The sequence below is a fragment of the Triticum dicoccoides genome, chromosome 5A (assembly GCF_002162155.2).
Source record: "Triticum dicoccoides isolate Atlit2015 ecotype Zavitan chromosome 5A, WEW_v2.0, whole genome shotgun sequence".
In the NCBI taxonomy this organism is placed as follows: Eukaryota; Viridiplantae; Streptophyta; class Magnoliopsida; order Poales; family Poaceae; genus Triticum; species Triticum dicoccoides.
In genome coordinates this window covers 331,064,032-331,072,208 of record NC_041388.1, presented here as the reverse complement: position 1 = coordinate 331,072,208, position 8,177 = coordinate 331,064,032, and positions in this window count along the sequence as shown.

Below are 8,177 nucleotides of genomic sequence, written 5' to 3'. Positions count from 1 at the left end.
GATCCAGGCGGCGGGGCGACGCACGGGGAGGCGCGGGCGCGATGGGCCGGGCGGCCCCGCTGCGGGCTCGCCGGGCCGCTGCTGCAGCTAGGGGCGGAGGGACACGTGCCGATCTGCCACTGGTGCGGGTGGGCGGCGGACGATGTCCGACCGGGGATGGACGTGTCCGGCCGGCGCGAGGTGGAAAATTTAGGGTTTCGGAGAGGGAGATCCGGATTTCGGGGAAGCGGTCTTTAAATAAGCATAGAGGGAGCTAGGAGAGTCCAAATGAGGTGCGGTTTTCGGCCACACGATCGTGATCGAACGCTCTAGATGATGGAGCAGAGTTAGGTGGGTTTTGGGAAAATTGGAGGGGTGTTGGGATGCAACACACACGAGGCATTTTCGGTCCCTCAGTTAACCGTTGGAGTATCAAACGAAGTCCAAATGATACGAAACTTGACAGACGGTCTACCGGTAGTAAACCAAGGCCGCTTGGCAAGTCTCGGTCCAATCCGGAAATGTTTAATCCCCACACATGAAAGAAAGGTAGAAATGACCACCGGAGGAGAACGAAGCGCCGGAATGCACAATGGACAACGGGGAAAATGCTCAAATGCATGAGATGAACACGTATGCCAATGCAATGCACATGATGACATGATATGAGATGCATGACAACGATAAAAACACACGGAGACAAAGACCTAAACCCGAGAAAGATAAAATAGCTTAACGCCGAAACGGCAAGAGTTGGAGTACAAATTGGGAAAGTTACATCCGGGGTGTTACAACACTCCACCACTACGAAAGGATCTCGTCCCGAGATCTAGGACTGAAAGAACGCCGGGTACTCAGAACGGAGGTGATCCTCGCGTTCCCAGGTAGCTTCACGCTCGGAATGATGTGACCACTTGACATTGAGAAATTTGATTGACTTATTGCGAGTCTTGCGTTCAGTCTCTTCAAGAATAGCAACTGGGTGCTCACGATAAGAGAGATCTTCTTGGAGCTCAATGTCCTCGAATTTGATGGTGTGGTCAGGAGTCTTGAAGCACTTTCGAAGCTGAGAGACATGGAACACGTCATGAACATTTGCAAAGTTTGAAGGAAGCTCGAGTTGATAGGCGAGGTCGCCTCTCTTGCTGACAATTTGAAAGGTCCCACGTATCTAGGGGCAAGCTTCCCTTTGATACCGAAGCGACGAGTACCTTTCATAGGAGAGACGCGGAGGTAAACATGATCTCCGATCTCGAAAGCCAAATCACGATGCTTACTGTCATAGTAGCTCTTCTGATGGGATTGGGCTGCTTTGAGGTTATCACGAATGACTTTGCACATTTCCTCTGACTCTGTGATTAAGTCATCACTCAAAAGCTGACGTTCACCGATTTCAGACCAGTTGAGAGGGGTACGGCACTTCCTGCCATACAGAATTTCAAATGGGGCCTTGCCCGAACTTGCTTGAAAACTGTTGTTGTAGGAGAATTCAGCATAAGGAAGACAATCCTCCCACTTCATGCCGAAGGAGATCACACAAGCCCTGAGCATATCTTCAAGAATCTGGTTGACACGCTCGACTTGACCGCTAGTTTGAGGATGGAAAGCTGTGCTGAAGCGGATGTTCGTTCCCATGGCCTTCTGAAAAGAATCCCAAAACTTTGAGGTAAAGATGCTGCCACGGTCTGAAGAGATCACTTGTGGAATACCGTGCAGAGAGACAATACGAGAGGTATAGAGTTCCGCCAATTGAGCTGCAGTGATCAACTCTTTGATAGGCAGAAAGTGAGCCACTTTGGTGAGTTTGTCGATGACAACGAATATAGCATCATTGCCACTCTTGGACTTTGGAAACCCAGTCACGAAGTCCATTTCAATGTGGTCAAACTTCCATTCTGGAATGGCAAGAGGTTGGAGGAGACCAGCTGGCCTTTGGTGTTCTGCCTTCACTCTTCTGCAAACATCACATTCATTCACGAATTGAGTAATCTCGTGCTTCATTCGAGTCCACCAATAAGCCTGCTTAAGGTCCTGATACATCTTCGTGCTCCCAGGGTGGATGGAGAGGAGAGAATTGTGAGCCTCGTTCATGATCACTTTACAGAGGTCACCTTTGGGTACAACAATTCGATCCTCGAAGAAGAGAGTGTCCTTGTCATCAAGGCGGTAGCATTTGTACTTGGGTTGACTCTTGGCAATCCCAATCTTCACCTTTTTCACCATAGCATCAAGAAGCTGGGCTTGGCGAATCTGGTCTTCCAAGGTAGGAGAGACTTGAAGGTTGGCGAGGAAACCTTGAGGAACAATTTGCAGATTAAGTTTGCGGAAAGCTTCACAAAGCTTGGGTTGATAAGGCTTGAGAATCAGACTGTTGCAGTAAGCTTTCCTGCTCAATGCGTCAGCAATCACATTGGCCTTGCCTGGAGTATACTCGATACTCGGATTATACTCTTGAATCATTTCGACCCATCGAGTTTGCCTGAGGTTGATATTAGGCTGAGTGAAGATGTACTTGAGACTCTTGTGATCAGTGAAAATGTCCACTTTCGTTCCCAAAAGAAGATGTCTCCAAGTCAAAAGAGCATGCACAACTGCCGCCAACTCGAGATCATGAGTGGGGTAGTTCTTCTCATTAGGCTTCAATTGGCGAGATGTATAAGCAACAACTTTCTTCTCTTGCATCAAAACTGCGCCAAGACCTTGGAGAGAGGCATCACAAAAGACCTCGTACGGCTTGGATTCATCAGGCGGAGTCAGAACTGGAGCAGTGATCAATTTCTCTTTCAAAGAGTTGAAAGCAATATCACACTCCGGAGACCAAACGTACTTGACGTGTTTCTGGAGAAGATTAGAGGGAGGCTTCGCGATCTTAGAAAAGTTTTCAACGAATCTTCGGCAATAGCTTGCGAGACCGAGGAAGCTACGGAGTTGCTTCACGTTCTGAGGAGGTTCCCAATTCACAATTGCAGACACCTTCTCAGGATTCACGGCAATACCCTTGCAAAGATGATATGACCAAGATAAAGAACCTCATCAAGCCAAAATTCACACTTGGAGAACTTGGCGTAGAACTGATGTTCTCTGAGCTTATCAAGAACCAAACGCAAGTGCTTGGCATGATCTTCCTTGTTCTTTGAGAAAACCAGAATGTCGTCGAGATAGACGAAAACGAAGTCATTGGTGTAGGCATTGAAGATGAAGTTCATCATGCGAGAGAAAGTCGGAGGGGCGTTGACGAGGCCAAAAGACATGACAGTGTATTCATATGAACCAAAGCTTGTCATGAATGCCGTCTTGGGAATATCTTGCTCACGGATTCGAATCTGATGATAACCCATATGGAGATCAAGCTTGGAGAATACTTGGGCACCTTTGAGTTGTTCGAACAACTCGTTGATGTTGGGAAGTGGGTATTTGTTCTTGATGGTCTTCTTGTTCACTGGACGGTAATCAACACAAAGTCGGTCCGTTCCATCCTTCTTCTTCACAAAAAGAACACCATAACCCCACGGAGAAGAACTAGGCCGGATGAGACCCATTTTCTCTTGAATATCGAGTTGCTTCTTTAGCTCCTTCAACTCTTCAGGTCCGAGCTTGTAAGGACGCTTGCACACAGGTTCCGTGCCAGGCTCAAGATCAATAACGAATTCAACTGGCCGGTGCGGAGGCATTCCTGGAAGGTCTTCTAGAAAGACGTCTTGATATTCGCAAACGACTGGAATTTGCGAGATGGCATCGAGTTCACCCTTCTCATTGAGAGAAAACAGACGAATGGTATCATCACGAGCGGCAAAGACAATTGCATCCTCAGACGAATGAGTCAATTGAATTTGCCTGGCTGCACAATCAAGCTGAGCCTTGTGCTTAGAGAGCCAATCCATTCCGAGAATAAGATCAATATCCGAGTTACCAAGAACCACCGGAGAAGAGAGAAACTTGTAGTCGCCCAACGTGATAGAGACATCTGGGACGCAATTGTTAGAAGTCATTTGCTTGCCCGGAGACACAATCTTCAATGGAACAGGAATCCTTTCGGTCACAAAATCATGCTTGGCCACAAATGGGGTTGAAATAAAAGAAAGCGATGCACTAGTGTCAAAAAGAACTTTTGCAGGAACATCGTTAACGGGAAGGTTACCCATGATCACATCTGGTGAGTCCTCTGCCTGAGCTGCATTCAGCAAATTGACCTTGGCGTGCTTGGGGTTATGCTTGACCACAGTTGTACTTGCCGATCTGACAGGAGGAGGAGGAAGACGCCTCTAGTTGAAACACTTGTTGGCATAGTGACCCTTCTGTTGGCACTTGTTGGACGTGACCTCTGAAAGCGGATGGTGATACGGAGCACTCGATCTTGGAGCTTGAGACGAAGTCTTGTTCTGAAAGCCAGGGTTGGGTGGGTGGGAAGATCCACTGCCACCTTTGCTCTTCTGCTGATACGGCTGACGGAACGGAGGAGGAGGAAGCCAATACTTCTGCTGCTTGGCCACTTGAGTAGAGGAAGAAGGAGTAACATCTCTGACTCGCTTCTTGGAAGCATCACACCTCAACTGAGCAGCCTCTTGCTTCAATGCCATGTTGTAGAACTCATCGTATCTCAAGGGCTCGAAGAGAACAAGAGCTAGCTGAATATCTTCTCTGAGACCACCCCTGAACTGGTATATCATGCTCTTCTCATCAGGAACGTCCTGCATGGCAAAGCGGGCGAGCTTCTGGAACAACTTGTTGTAGTCATAGACAGACAAAGAGCCTTGCTTCAGGTTGCGGAATTCCTCACGCTTGCTTTCAACCACGCTTTGGGGAATATGATGAGCCCTAAAATCTCGACGGAAATCATCCCAAGTGATAACACGTCCACCTCTGGAATCCTTGTACTGCTGGAACCATTCTGCAGCTTGATCTTTGAGTTGGAAGGAAGCGAACTTGACAAAGTCCTCAGGCCTGACGTTACTGCACTCGAAATGCTTGCACAGATCCACTAGCCAATCGTCAGCATCGGTTGCCTCAACACAATTGCTGAAAGTCTTTGGCCCGTTAGCAAGGAACTGGTTGAGTGTAGCAAAGTGATTCTGATTGTTGCCTTGATTCCCTTCGTCGCCTTGATTGCGCTCTTGAAGAATTTGCATGATCAACTGTGTGCTTGCATTGGTTGCGGCCATCACAGCTTGCCATGCCTCCGGAGGAGGTGGAGGTGGTGGCCGATCAGGATTCGGAGTCGTGCGCGTTGGAGGAGCCATCCTGAAGAGGTTGACCACCATTAGCACATTGACAGAAAAATATTGAAGCTGAATCCAACGGAATGAAAATTGCAACATATAGTCTTTACATCCGAACACAATGACCGAACGCATTCCTCTTGAAATGGTCACATATCCATAAATTGAGAAGCCACGTAGAATTAAGGTAGAGAAATAATTCAACAAGGTACAGATCAAGAACGAATAATCGGTAAGAAATCCCAATCTCAAACCAATATCCGTGGAAGAAGAACTAGAGCTACAAGAATTCCCACCTATGAAACTCCCGAACCTTTCTAGTTATGCAATCAGGTGTTGGGGATACAGGGGAAGCATAATATCTCACCCAAACTAGCAAATCCTACATCCAACTGTATCCATCCTTCAACACATAACCAAGAAACCTTCGAAAACCATCTACCTCAACCTTTGAAAAGCATCTGTTATACAAGCTATGGCGATACTCCCGAACTCCCGCCCCAGTACTGGGTGGCGTCGAGGTTATCTCACCAACGAACTGCATAAAAGAGATTTTCGATGTCAGCGTACTAAACTCAGGTATTCCAGAACTGCAACGATAAAATTATGATGACAACACCTCAGAGCTCAACTCCCCGGGACACTTCCACTAAACCCCTGACAAGAGGCACCAAGACAATGTTCTCATCATAAAACCATCGGAACGATTCCAAGATACCCGCGTGATCCTAAATTTTTTTTAGTGAAATTTGAGAAGAGAAGAGTCAAAACTCTACGTCAGGATGCCTTACCAGAGCGATGAGGAGACTGGGAAGTACAAAAGAATTCCTAAACTCTCTGATATATAATTCCTAAATGACTCAAAACATTTTTCTAGACACAACTCGGCCGCTAAAAACGATCAAGCAATGGGGCTCCTAAGGTCGGGGAAGGCTCTGATTACCAACTTGTAACACCCTCGACACATGGGAGATATAGTCGCATCGAGGGTGTTACAGTGGATATATATAGGAGGAAGAAGTACGTCGGTGGAGCAACAGGGGGCCCACAAGGGTGGAGGGCGTGCCTGGGGGGCAGGCGTGCCCCCCTACCTCGTAGCCTCCTGTTAATTGGCTTGACGTAGGGTCCAAGTCTCCTGAGTTGTATTCGGTGAGAAAATCACGTTCCCGAAGGTTTCATTCCATTTGGACTCCGTTTGATATTCCTTTTCTTCGAAACCCTAAAACAGGCAAAAAAACAACAATTCTGGGCTGGGCCTCCGGTTAATAGGTTAGTCCCAAAAATAATATAAAAGTGGATAATAAAGCCCAATAATGTCAAAAACAATTGATAATATAGCATGGAGCAATCAAAAATTATAGATGCGTTGGAGACGTATCAAGCATCCCCAAGCTTAATTCCTGCTCGTCCTCGAGTAGGTAAATGATAAAAACAGAATTTTTGATGCGTGGTGCTACTTGGCATAATTTCAATGTAAATCTTCTTAATTGTGGTATGAATATTCAGATTCAAAAGATTCAAGACAAAAGTTCATGTTGACATAAAAATAATAATACTTCAAGCATACTAACAAAGCAATTATGTCTTCTCAAAATAACATGGCCAAAGAAAGCTATCCCTACAAAATCATATAGTCTGGCTATGCTCTATCTTCACCACACAAAGTATTTAAATCATGCACAACGCCGATGACAAGCCAAGCAATTGTTTCATACTTTTGACATTTTCAAAACTTTTTCGATCTTCACGCAATACATGAGCGTGAGCCATGGATATAGCACTATGTGTGGAATAGAATGGTGGTTGTTGAGAAGACAAAAAGAGGGGAAGATAGTCTCACATCAACTAGGCATATCAACGAGCTATGGAGATGCCCATCAATAGATATCAATATGAGTGAGTAGGGATTGCCATGCAACGGATGCACTAGAGCTATAAGTATATGAAAGCTCAACAAAAGAAACTAAGTGGGTGTGCATCCAACTCGCTTGCTCACGAAGACCTAGGGCATTTGAGGAAGCCCATCATTGGAATATACAAGCCAAGTTCTATAATGAAAAATTCCCACTAGTATATGAAAGTGACAGAATGAGAGACTCTCTATCATGAAGATCATGGTGCTACTTTGAAGCACAAGTGTGGTAAAAGGATAGTAACATTGTCCCTTCTCTCTTTTTCTCTCATTTTTTTGGGCCTTCTCTTTTTTATGGCCTCTTTTTTTTCGTCCGGAGTCTCATCCCGGCTTGTGGGGGAATCATAGTCTCCATCATCCTTTCCTCACTTGGGACAATGCTCTAAAAATGATGATCATCACACTTTTTATTTTTCTTATAACTCAACAATTACAATTCAATACTTAGAACAAAATATGACTCTATATGAATGCCTCCGGCGGTGTACCGGGATACGCAATGAATCAAGAGTGACATGTATGAAAGAATTATGAACGGTGGCTTTGCCACAAATAAGATGTCAACTACATGATCATGCTAGCAATATGACAATGATGGAGCGTGTCATAATGAACGGAACAGTGGAAAGTTGCATAGCAATATATCTCGGAATGGCTATGGAAATGCCATGATAGGTAGGTATGGTGGCTGTTTTGAGGAAGGTATTTGGTGGGTGTATGATACCGGCGAATAGTGCACGGTATTAGAGAGGCTAGCAATGGTGGAAGGAAGGAAAGTGCGTATAATATATGGACTCAACATTAGTCATAAATAAATCATATACTTATTGCAAAAATCTAGAAGTTATCAAATCAAAGTATTATGCACATGCTCCTAGGGGGATAGATTGGTAGGAAAAGACCATCGCGCGTCCCCGACCACCACTCATAAGGAAGACAATCAATAAATAAATCATGCTTCGACTTCATCACATAACGGTTCACCATACGTGCATGCTACGGGAATCACAAACTTTAACACAAGCATTTCTCAAATTCACAACTACTGAACTAGCATGACTCTAATATCA